Source organism: Mobula birostris, chromosome 19 (assembly GCF_030028105.1).
Source record: "Mobula birostris isolate sMobBir1 chromosome 19, sMobBir1.hap1, whole genome shotgun sequence".
NCBI classification, from domain to species: domain Eukaryota; kingdom Metazoa; phylum Chordata; class Chondrichthyes; order Myliobatiformes; family Myliobatidae; genus Mobula; species Mobula birostris.
In genome coordinates, this window is record NC_092388.1 from 30,002,792 (window position 1) to 30,015,220 (window position 12,429).

The following is a 12,429-nucleotide window of genomic DNA, read 5'->3' on the forward strand; positions in this document are numbered from 1 at the left end:
TGACATCATGTTTTGGACACATGTGGGACAGGTAGAAGCTAAATCGTGGACATTTTGGGATGTAGTCGGCCACCAAAATTAACCCCTTATAAATTCCATGGTCTGTTGTATTCCCAGGTGGTCAACCAGATGGGAAGAGTGACACCACTCCAACGCTCTGGGGTGCACAGTGGTGGGGACAAACAGTGGCTGGGAGGATTCCCACTTGGGCTTGGATCCATTGTTGGGCAGCCTTCACCTCCTCTGTTTCTATTCCCCATGTTACCAGAGCCACTATGCATGTGTGGGGAAGTGATGGGCTCTGGACTGGTGTCGTCCTCAGAGATGACAAACTGGTAGGAGAGAAAATTGGCCTTGGTATTCTTGCTGTCTGAGGGTGAAATTAGACCAGGTGAAGAGAGCCCAACAGGCTTGATGGAAGTTGAGTCTTGGTGTCATAAATGTAAGAGAGATTTTGTGATCTGTCTATCCCAGAAAGCAGTGCTCTGCTCCCTCCAGCCAGTGTCACCATGCCTCCAGGGTCTTCTTGACAGTCAGAAGTTCTCAGTTCTCGACATCATTGATGAACTCTGAGGTTGCCTAGTGATGGGGAAGAAACAGCACAGGGGTGCAGCCAATTATCCATTGGAGAGAGCTAGAAGAGTACAGCTCAAATGACAACATCAAGTTTGATAATTGGATTGGATAGGTCTGGATGCTATAGCACAGGACAGCATTGGATGCTGTCACTTTAGATCAGAGAATACTTGGTCTGCTTCACTTGTCCATAGGAATGCTGCGGAAGTTTTTTTGATGATTGCACTTATGGGAGCCACGATGGAACAGCAGTAGCAATAAAAGCTTGCAAATACCAAAAGTGCCTCACTTGTTTGACTGTGGATGCTTTGGGCCACTCGGTGACTGCCTGAACTTTTTGAATGCTGGAAGAAGTGAGGATGTAGCCCAAGAATGACACCTGCTCTTTGTGGAAATGACATTTCTCTCACTTGGTATAAAGGTTGTTCTCGAAGAGCCTCTGAGAACCCTTCAGACATGCTGGATGTGTTCATGGCAAGAGTGGGAAAAGATAAGAATGTCATCCAAATCCAAAATCATAAACCGATTCAACATGTTCCAGAGCACATCACAGGCCAGGGCCTAGTAAACAACAGGGGCCTTAGCCAGACCAAATAGCATCACGTGGTACTCATAGAAGCCAGTGGAGACGTTGATTGCTGTTTTCCACACCTCCCCTTCTTGGAGGAGACCAGCTTGTAGGCATCGTGCAGTTCTATCTTGGAGAATATGGTTGCTCCATGGAAAGGTGCAAATACAGAGACAGGCAGGGGAAGAGGCTAACAGTTCTTCACCATGATGTTGTAGAGGGCTGATAATCAATGTAGGAATGGAGCTTGACATCTGTTTTGCTCACAAAAAAGAAGCCCTGGTGAGGCTGACAGATGTATTAATCCAGAGGTTGATGCCTCCTTGATGTTTTCTTGCATGGCTACTATTTCAGGAATTTCAGGATGAGAGAGAGAAAAGAGCTGGCCTCTGGGAGGACTAGAACTGAGATGAGGTCAAAGGTGCAATTGTAAGGCCGAAGGAGGGAGATGGCCTTCTTACTCAATACCACAAGAAGGTTAACATATTAGATTAGGTTAGATTAGATTATGAGGACACTCAGTCCTCGTTTATTGTCACTTAGAAATGTCTGCATTAAAAAATGATGCAACGTTCCTCCAGAATTGTATCACAAGAAAACACAGGACAAACCAAGATTAAAACTGGCAAAACCACATAGAGTTACAACAGTGTAAATCAATACCATAATTTGATAAAGAGCAGACCATGGGCACGGTAAAAAAAAGTCTCAAAGTCTCGATAGACTCATCATCTCACGCAGGCAGTAGAAGGGAGGAACTCTCCCTGCCATGAACCTCCAAGTACTGCCAACTTGCCGATGCAGCACCATTGGAAGCACCCAACTGCAGCAGACTCTGATTCCATCCGAAAACTTTGAGCTTCTGACCAGCCCCTCCAACACAGCCTCTCCGAGCACCATCCTCTGCCGAGCACTTTGACCTCGCCCCGGCCGCCGAACAACAAACAAAGCCGAGGACTCGGGACTTTCTCCTCTGGAGATTCTGGACCACACAATAGCAGCAGCAGCAAAGCAGGCATTTCAGAAGTTTCACCAGATGTTCCTCCGTGCTCTCATGTCCGTCTCCATCAAATCAGGATAGTGCACGGCACCCTACTTGACAAATAACAGACATCACCACTGGAGTGGCCACTGCGAGCTGCGTCACGCCGCCATCTTCTCCTCCTTTATTTGGCTGGAAAATCAGGCAGGTCCACTTTAGCAGCGCAAACAACAGGAATTCTGCAGATGCTGGAAATTCAAGCAACACAGATTAAAGTTGCTGGTGAACGCAGCAGGCCACTTTAGCAGATTGCACAGGAGGGAATACACTGACTGGGGCTCGAGTTGAACCCAGACAGGTGGACAGGCATGCTGGACTCCACTCTTGGAGCATCCTGAGAGACCAATCGATCCTTACGTTGTGTCACAAGAGCCAACGTAGGCCAAGCACTTGCAGCAGTTCAGGTGAAGCAACAAGATAGGAGAGCTGTTCCCTATGGTTGACTTCTTGCCCACAGGTTGAACGTACAGAGCCATGACATCAATATTCTCTTTCAATTGTTTCTTGGAAACTCCCAGACTTTGAGACTGAGAGATATTCATGAGCACCCCGGCTGCACTGGTGTCAACAAAGGCCTGAGCTTATAGGGTCCCAGACCCCTAAGACAAGAAAGCTGGGAGTATTACTCAATTAAGGAAGGGTGCTTGCAGGGACAATTGAGCCAACAGAATTCCCTTCCATACTGACGGGTAAATGCTTTTACAGGGCACTTGGGACATCATGCCCAGACATCTCCTGGAGAACCACCGTAGAGGCAGCAACCTGTTCACCTGCACCAATCTTGATCCTCCTGAGATAGGTGCAGGCCCCCAACTTGCATGGCCTCCTCTGTGGACTATGTGCTGGGTAATAAGCAAGAGGGTGAAGACAAGTGGCAATCCAATGAGCTGGACGTTGAAGGCATTTTCTCTCTGTGCCACTCAGCTAGCTGCCAAGTTAACTATGCGAATGGCCGGATTTTTTAAGTCTTCTGGGCTGTCCTCCTCATCATGCACTGCAACCTCATGCTTGATCACTGTGTTCAATCCATGCTGGAAGTCACTGATGAAGGATCTTTCGTTCCATGTCTCATCTGCAAGAGTGTGGAACTTTACTGCGTAGTCCCTCATTGTTCGTCTTTGTTGGCATAGGTCCAGGGGTCAGCGGACAGTCTCCTGACCCCTTACCAGAAGGTCGAAGGCTCTCTTGAACTCAATACAGATCTCTGGAAAGTCTAGACTACGGGGGAAACTTGTTCTCACATAACACTGAACAGGCCGTCGATTAAGCATGTAAGCCAGTTTACATCCATCAGCTCCAAACTGACCTGACGAGGCTTGGAAAGTCAGCTCCACTGGATAATAAAGTTCCTGAAGCCACCGGGATCGCCAGAATATCTACCTGATTCGCCAGGTGGAAAATGCTCAGTTCAGGTCCAGAAGCAGCCAAGGGAATCAGGGCATTAGTGGCTGAGGCTGGTGAGACTCCTGTAGAGGAAGATGAGGGAGGAGCTGGTGCTGGAAGTGGGACTGCCTTGGCAGAAGGCTGCTGAATTGAGGCAGCGAGAGCAGTGATGGCTGCCACCTGATTCTGGCTGTCTGTTGTGAGTTGCTGAACCATCACTGCAGGTGCTGACAACTGTTCTTCCTGCTTGGACTGGGGTTGCCAGTCTGAGAGCAGTTATCACATTGAGAGAGCCATTTCTGCCAAGAGAGAGAGTCTTTGCCACTTAGATGCAAATCAGGAAAAATTTGACTAGCAACCACTATCGCAAGGCAAGGCAAGACTGTTCAATTGCAAGGCTCCACTCAAGTCTAAGCCTTCAGTGGATTTGTGGTAGTCATTGAATTTAAAGGCCAATAGACTCAAGAACTGAATTTGATCCATGTAACTGAATTTCTGCAAATTTTGCAGCGTGCATCAGTGTTGAAAGGCCATCACTCTCAAATGTTAATTTGGTGTCTCCCCATAAGTACTTCCTGGTCTGCTGAAATTGCCAATAGTTACTGCTTTTGTTTAAGGAATATATTCAAAGTCTTTGTTTGTCATTGTATCTTGAAGGCTTGAGAGGCTGTATGGCTTAATCCTGCTCCAAATTCATTAGTTTTGTTCTGTTTTTCCCTGAAAAAATATGACATCCCCATCAGAAACAGGTTAGAGGGAGTGTCTATTTTCACAGTTCCCATTTTCAATATCAGAGTAGCTCAACTGCTAATAATAAAGGGTAATATAGTTAAATTAAATAAATCATTTTCAAAGCTTTTATTTGTTTTCAGTTCTCTTCTGGACGTTCATTCCGTATTTAATTGATTTATGTTTCTTTGTATGTTATCATATTCACACAATGTGCCAAAGTAATTCCCAATCTAAAATTAGTTATGGAAGCATAGTGAATGTTGTAAACATTATAGTCAACTTACATTAAATCTGCTGGAAACAACAAATGAGGTCTATTACATTGGACTAAAGAAAGTAGAGAGTACAGAAATAGTTGCATACTATAAACCTGTTTGTGCTGCTAATATTCACTCCAGCTGACTTCCATAGTGTATGCCAAAATTAGATCACTGAGATCTCTGTTTTTTCAATGATTAATGGCCAATCTTACTCCTCCAGATAGTCAAGATTTAAGATTATTTAATGTCATTTCTAGTACAAAATTGTAAAGGAGAGCAAAATAATTGTTAATTGCAACACAAGAAATAAAACCCAGTAAGAAAAAGAACACAATAATAATAAAAATATACAATAAATATAAATAGACCATAAGACATAGGAGCAGAATTAGGCCATTCAGTCCATTGCCTCTGCTTTGCCATTCAATTATGGCTGATCCCAGGTCCCACTCATCCCCATACACCTGCCTTCTCTCCATAACCTTTGATGCCCTGACCAATCAGGAAACTATCAATTTCAAATATACCCACGGTTTTGGCCCCTACAGCTGTCTGTGGCAGAGCATTTCACTAATTCACTACGCTCTGGCTAAAAAAATTCCTCCTTGCCTCCATTCTAAAGTGTTTCCCCTCAATTTTAAGGCTGCCCCCTCTAGTTGTGGAGATCCCCACCATAGCAGACATTCTCTCCACATCCACCTTATCGTGTCCTTTCAACACTCGGTAGGTTTCAATGAGATCCCACCCTCCCCCCTGCATTCTTTTAAATTCCAGTGAGTACAGTCCCAAAGCTGCCCAATGCTCCTCATATGTTACCCTCTTCATTCACGGTATCATCTTCATGAACCTCCTCCGGCATCTCTCCAATGACAACACATCCTTTCTGAGATATGGGGCCCGAAACTGTTGACAATCCTCCAAGTGAAAATACATGGGATAGCTTACAGTATATATATGGATTGATTGTATATGCATAAAGTGACAGTAGGCACAGGGGAGTCTGTACGTAGGTGACTAACTAGAGATATAGTCATCAATATGAATCTCTGAGGTTACAATATAAGTTTCTAGAAAGATATATGGGCACATGCCAAACTCCAGTAGATCACTACAGTGCAGATGCTTGGAGAGGAATGTGGAATGAAACTACCATCTGGAATCCAGCTGTGCTGTGACTAGACGCACGTAAAACCTTGTATGTTTCAAATTCCCCATAGAACATATAAATAGGATCTGATCCAGCTTGGGTACTGAAATCTTTCAATGCTTATTATTGTTTTGGATCACATAACAACATTTTGCCCTCCATACAAAGTTAATGGTAACGTTACAGAGATATCATCTGACTCCTCAAGAAGAGCATGTGAAGTATTTAACTTCAAAGTGGATTTATTGCTGTTGCGAGTCAGCCAGAAAATACAAGCAGGGATCAAAAATTTGCAGTTGCTTCTGTTGTTGTACGGTTGCATATGGACATATGTACCCAGGGAGAATTAAGGTTCTAGTTCAAATTCAAGTTTAATTGGTAGTCAACTGTGCACATTTATACAGATAAATAAAACATCGTTCCTCTGAGGCCAAGGTACAAAACATAATACATACAGTCACACACAGCACGCACACATACTATATATTTACAACAGCACATAGAGTCACAAAACAATATTAGCACAAGTCGCAGGGTGGTTTGGCCTGAAGAAGCTGAAGATTGGTGGTGCACAGAACGTTGCCCTGGAGATACATTCTGCAAGAACAAGTCCACTGCAGTTCCTCAACTCATGCTGGTTCAGTAGACAAAGGCAACACAGCTTGTATCTTGTTGGGTCAGCTGCAGACAAACTAGCTTATCTTCCATAGTGCAAACACTGGAAAACAGCACCTATCCGGGGTGGGGAAGGGGGCAGCCACACCCGGCACAGATTCCAGAATGCCGCCATCGTTCTGTTCTCTCACACTGCTTCTGGTGTCTCCTCCACTGGGTGGCTGTAAGAGGGTGATGTTTTCTCTGATTAGTGATACAAGGTCTTTTGGAACCACCTGCAATTGCAGATGCCACCACATTTTAACATTTACAGCTGGATTGCTTTATATTCCATAAGACTGTAAGACATAGAAGCAGAATTAGGCTAATTTGGTCCATCGAGTCTGCTCTGCCATTCCATCATGGGGGGGGGTGGGAACGCCGACTCAGACCATGAGAGGCCTGCGTCGGGCATTTTCATACCTTACAAGGCGCAGATTGAAAGTCTGTGTGGGGCGCCACTCCTCGCACAGATTAAAGCAATGTGTGATTAAGTGCCTTGCTCAAGGGCACAAACACGCTGCCACAGCTGAGGCTCGAACTAGCAACCTTGAGATAACTAGACAAACACCTTAACCACTTGGCTACGTGCCCAACACATTCCATCATGGCTGTGTTATTATCCCTCTCAACCCCATTCCCCTGCCTTCTCCCCATAGCATTTGTCATCCTGACTATAATCAAGAACCTATGAATTCCACAGATTCACCACTCTCTCAGGTGTAAAGTGAGGTAAACAAATGACACAGAAAATTGGGACAATAATGGATTGAAACGATAAAGTGTCCTGTGCAAAAGTCTGAGGCACATACTTATAGCTGGGATGCCTAAGAATTTTACACAGTACTGTATATTGGTTAAAATAGGAAGGTCGTTGGGAAACAGAAATAAGAGTACTTAGTTTTGGATTAGTTCAGTCGTATTTGGTTACTGGAAAGCCATAATATATAGAACTGTGGAAAAGTCTTAGGCACCCTAGCTATATATATCTGCTTAGTAATTGTTTTACTTTTTACATTAGACTACTAAATATAGGGGATTAATATTTCTATTCCAATAACAGATCAAACAAATTAATTTTAATATAACTGCATTTACACTTTTGTACTGGAGAGTTTTGTTTTATTGATGTCCTTATTTAATATGAAGTTTCATCTTTTCATTTGCCACATTTATTTCCTTTCAACTAATATTTCTAAATTCCTTTCAATAATTTATCTTTTTCAGACAGATTGCATGTCTTAAGATAATAAGATGAACTCATAACCTTTGTAAACGTCACCTTGAAAATAGTCTGCTCGAGCAGTTCAACCTTAAGTTTTTTATAAACCTTTTAATATCAGGGATATTCTGAAGCAATTCACAGACTGCTATGTCAAATGGGAAAAAAAAATCTCAAACTAAGAAGACAGATTAAGAGAGGAGATGGAAAGCCTGTTTGTGCTGATATGGATTTTGAGAAGAAGTGAAGAAATTGGTGTGGATAGCCTAGATGAAATTTTCAGATATGGGATGGGCTTTTATAAGGCCATAAGACCATTAGATATAGGAGCAGGATTAGGCTATCTGGCCCATTGAGTCTGCTCCACCATTTCATCATAGCTGGTTTATTTCCCTTTCAGATCCAATCTCCTCCTTTCTCCCCCGTATCCCTTTATGCCCTGACTACTCAAGAATCTATCAACGTCTGTCTTAAATATACCCATGGACTTGGCCTCTACGGCTGCCAGTGGCAACAGATTCCACAGATTCACCAGTCTCTGGCTAAAAAATTCCTCTTCATATCCATTCTAAATGAAAATCCCTCTATGCTGAGGATGTGTCCTCTGGTTTTAGACTTCCTCACCATGGGGAACATCCTCTCCACATGAACACTATTGAGGGCTTTCAACATTCAATAGGTTTCAATAGAGGATTGGCCTATTGCTCATGTGGTTCCATTGTTTAAAAAGGGCTCTAAGAGTAAACCTGGCAATTATCGGCCTGTGAGTTTGATGTCAGTGGTGGGTAAATTGATGGAAAGTATTCTTAGAGATGGTATATATAATTATCTGGATAGACAGGGTCTGATTAGGAACAGTCAACATGGATTTGTGAGTGGAAGGTCATGTTTGACAAATCTTATTGAATCTTTTGATGAGGTTACTAAGAAAGTTGACGAGGGTAAAGTGGTGGATGTTGTCTATATGGACTTCAGTAAGGCCTTTGACAAGGTTCCACATGGAAGGTTAGTTAGGAAGGTTCAATCATTAGGCATTAATATGGAAGTAGTAAAATGAATTTAGCAGTGGCTAGATGGGAGACGCCAGAGAGTAGTGGTGGATAACAGTGTGTCAGATTGGAGGACAGTGTGTAGTGGTGTGCCTCAGGGATCTGTACTGGGTCCAATGTTGTTTGTCATATATATTAATGATCTGGATGATGGGGTGATAAATTGGATTAGTAAGTATGCAGATGATACTAAGATAGGTGGCGCTGTGGATGATGAGGCAGGTTTTCAAAACTTGCGGAGAGATTTAGGACAGTTAGAAGAGTGGGCTGAAAGATGGCAGATGGAGTTTAATGCAGAAAAATGTAAGGTGCTACATTTTGGTAGAACTAATCAAAATAGGACATACATGGTAAATGGTAGGGCATTAAAGAATGCTGTAGAACAGAGGGATCTATGAATAATGGTGCATAGTTCCCCGAAGGTGGAATCTCATGTGTATAGGGTAGTGAAGAAAGCTTTTGGTTTGCTGGCCTTTATTAATCAGAGCATTGAGTATAGGAGTTGGGATGTAATGTTGAATTTGTATAAGGCATTGGTAAGGCCAAATCTGGAGTATTGTGTACAGTTCTGGTCACCGAATTATAGGAAAGATATCAATAAAATTGAGAGAGTACAGAGGAGGTTTACTAAAATGTTGCCTGGGTTTCATCTCCTAAGTTACAGAGAAAGGTTGAACAAGTTAGGTCTTTATTCTTTGGAGTGTAGAAGATTGAGGGGGGACTTGATAGAGGAGTTTAAAATTATGAGGGGGATTGATAGAGTTGACGTGGTTAGACTTTTTCCATTGAGAGTGGGGAAGATTCAAACAAGAGGACATGGGTTGAGAGTTAGAGGACAAAAGTTTAGGGGTAACATGAGGGGGAACTCTTTACGCAGAAAGTAGTAGCTGTGTGGAATGAGCTTCCAGCAAAAGTGGTTGAGGCAGGTTCTATAAACACAAAATAATCTGCGGATGCTGTGATCAAAACAACACTTACAGTACACTGGATGAACTCAGCAGGTCGGGCAGCATCAGTAGAAACTTCAGTCCTGACGATGAGTTCCAGCCCGAAACATTGACTCATCGTTTCCACTGATGCTACCCGACCTGCTGAGTTCATCCAGCGTACTGTAAGTGAAGCAGGTTCTATGTTGTTGTTTAAAGTTAAATTGGATAGATATATGGACAGCAAAGGAATGGAGGGTTATGGGCCGAGTGCAGGTCGGTGGGACTAGGATAGGGTAAGAGTTCGGCACGGACTAGAAGGGCCAAAATGGCCTGTTTCCGTGCTGTAATTGTTATATGGTTATATGGTTATATGGTTTCAATAAGATCCCCTCCTCATTCTCCTGAATTTAAGTGAGTACAGGCCCAGAACAATCAAATGCTCCTCATATGATAAGCCTTTCACTCCCTGATTCATTTTTGTGAACCTCGCTTTGTGAAACCTATCCAATGATTGTTATTTCTTTTCTTCACTATCTTTTCCCTGAGATCTGTCAGCTGACCATACAACAGCTTGCCAATGAGCCGTTTTGTAATGCTGTGCAAACTACTCCAATGCAGATCTTGAAATAAGTGAGTGACAACCAACCATTTTTCACCAATGATTTCCTGCTGTTACATTTAAATGTGAGATTTTAGACTCACTTCAGACTCAGAAGCTTGTAGTTTCAATCTCCAGTGACTCATGCACTGTGCATGCATCAACTACGGGTGCCAGTCTGCCAACACAGAGCTGCAGAGGAGCTGTCACTGGCAGAAGGTGTCAGAAGAGCAAGCGAGTTCTCCCTCTGACCTGGTTAATACTTCACTCAACTAAACCAGATCTATCACATGGGACCTTGTTGTGAAAAAAAAAGTCTTTTTAAGTTGGTAAGTTTTTGGATCATCTGAGAACATGAAAATGTTCAGAATCGGGTTTATTATCACTGGCACTTATCGTGAAATGTGGTGTTTTGCGGCAGCAGTACAGTGAAATATATAAAAATATTCTGTAAGTTACAATCAGAAATACATAAAAATAAATAACTAGTACAAAAAGATAGCAAAATACTGAAGTAGTTTTGATAGTTCATGTATCGTTCAGATATCTGATGGTGGAGCGGAAGAAGCTGATCCTAAAAGGTTGAGTGAGCATCCATAGGCTCATTTGTCTCTGCCCTAATGGAAATGGGAAGAGTGCATGTTCTGAATGGTAAGGGTCTTTAATGATGAATGCCCCCTTCTGAAGCAGTGGAATTTGAAGATGTCCTTGATGGTGGACTAGTGCCCTCGATGGAGCTGGCTGACCTCTACAACCCTCTGGGCTTTATTTTGATCCTGTGAATTGGAGTTTCCACACCAGACAGTGTTGCATCCAGTCAGAATGCTCTCCACCATACTGTAGAAACCGGAGTGCAAGTTTCTGGTTGCAATACTACTCAACCAGCTGATCTGTCTTACTCCTGTATACCTCCTTGTTGCCATCTGAGAATTTACAAATAACAGTAGTGTAATGTGCAAATTCATAAATGACACTTGAGCTGTCCGTAGCCACACAGTTATGCATGTAGAGAAGTGTACCTATGTTGTCTGTGAGAAGGAGATCTGAATACTGATCTGTACTGACTGATTTCTCAAAGAGGAAGTCGAGGATCCATTTGCAGAGGGAGGTCCAGAGGCCTAGGTTTAGATAGATAGGTAGATACTTTATTGATCTTAAAGGAAATTACAGTGTCATGGTAGCATTACATGTGCACAGAAATACAAATATTAGGAGCGAAGTAAGAAAGAATAAAAAATAAGATATAAAAGGTTTACAAGTCAAAGATTAAAAGATTTACAAGTTCACACTGTTAAGATGGTAGTGCAAGCATTACCGTAATATTATACAGTAATGGGTGCACATTCACACCGTCCAAATAAGAAGTGATGGTAGTATTGCACAGTATTGCATACAGTGTCTGCGATAGCAGACCGTGGTAAACAGAACTAAGCAGAGCTCTGGTAAACAGAGATTAGTAAGAGCCTAATAGGAGGGGTCATCACTCTCCCGGCTACAGGTTGACTCATTATACAGCCTAATGCCGAGGGTAAGAATAACCTCATATAGCGCTCTTTGGAGTAACGTAGTTTTCTTAGTCTATTACTGAATGTGCTTCTCTGTTCAGCCAAGGTGGCATGCAGAGAGTGAGAAACATTGCCCTAGAATTACCAGGATTTTCCACCAGTGTCCTTGTTCTACCACAACCTCTAGCATGTCCAGTTTGACAGAGTATAACAGAGACAGCATTTCCAATCAGTTTATTGAGTCTGTTGGCATCATCCATGTTGATGCCATTGACCCAGCACACCACCACATAGAAGATTGTACTGGCAACAACAGACTGGTAGAAAATGTGAAGAAGAGGCCTGGATATTCCAAAGAACACCTTCTCTTCAGGAAGTAGAACAGACTCAGGACCTTCTTGTACATAGCCTCGGTGTTGGTACTCCACTCAAGTCTGTCATCAAGGTCCACCCCCAGGGTCCTCACCATCAACAGTAAAAGGGAGCTCTGCAGGCTTAGTCTTCCCTAAGTCCATCACCATCTCCTTTGTCGTACTGATATTAAGCTACAGATAATTCAGCCTGCAACATTTGGCAAAGTCCTCCACCAGGGTCCTGTATTCATCCTCCTGTCTTTCCTTTATACATCCATCTGTTGCTGAGTCACCAGAGAATTTCTGCAGATGACATGACTCAATGTTGTATCTGAAGTCCGAGGTATACAGGGTAAATAGGAAGGGAGCCAGTACAGTCCCCTGTGGAGCTAAGATGCTGCTTAAAGACAT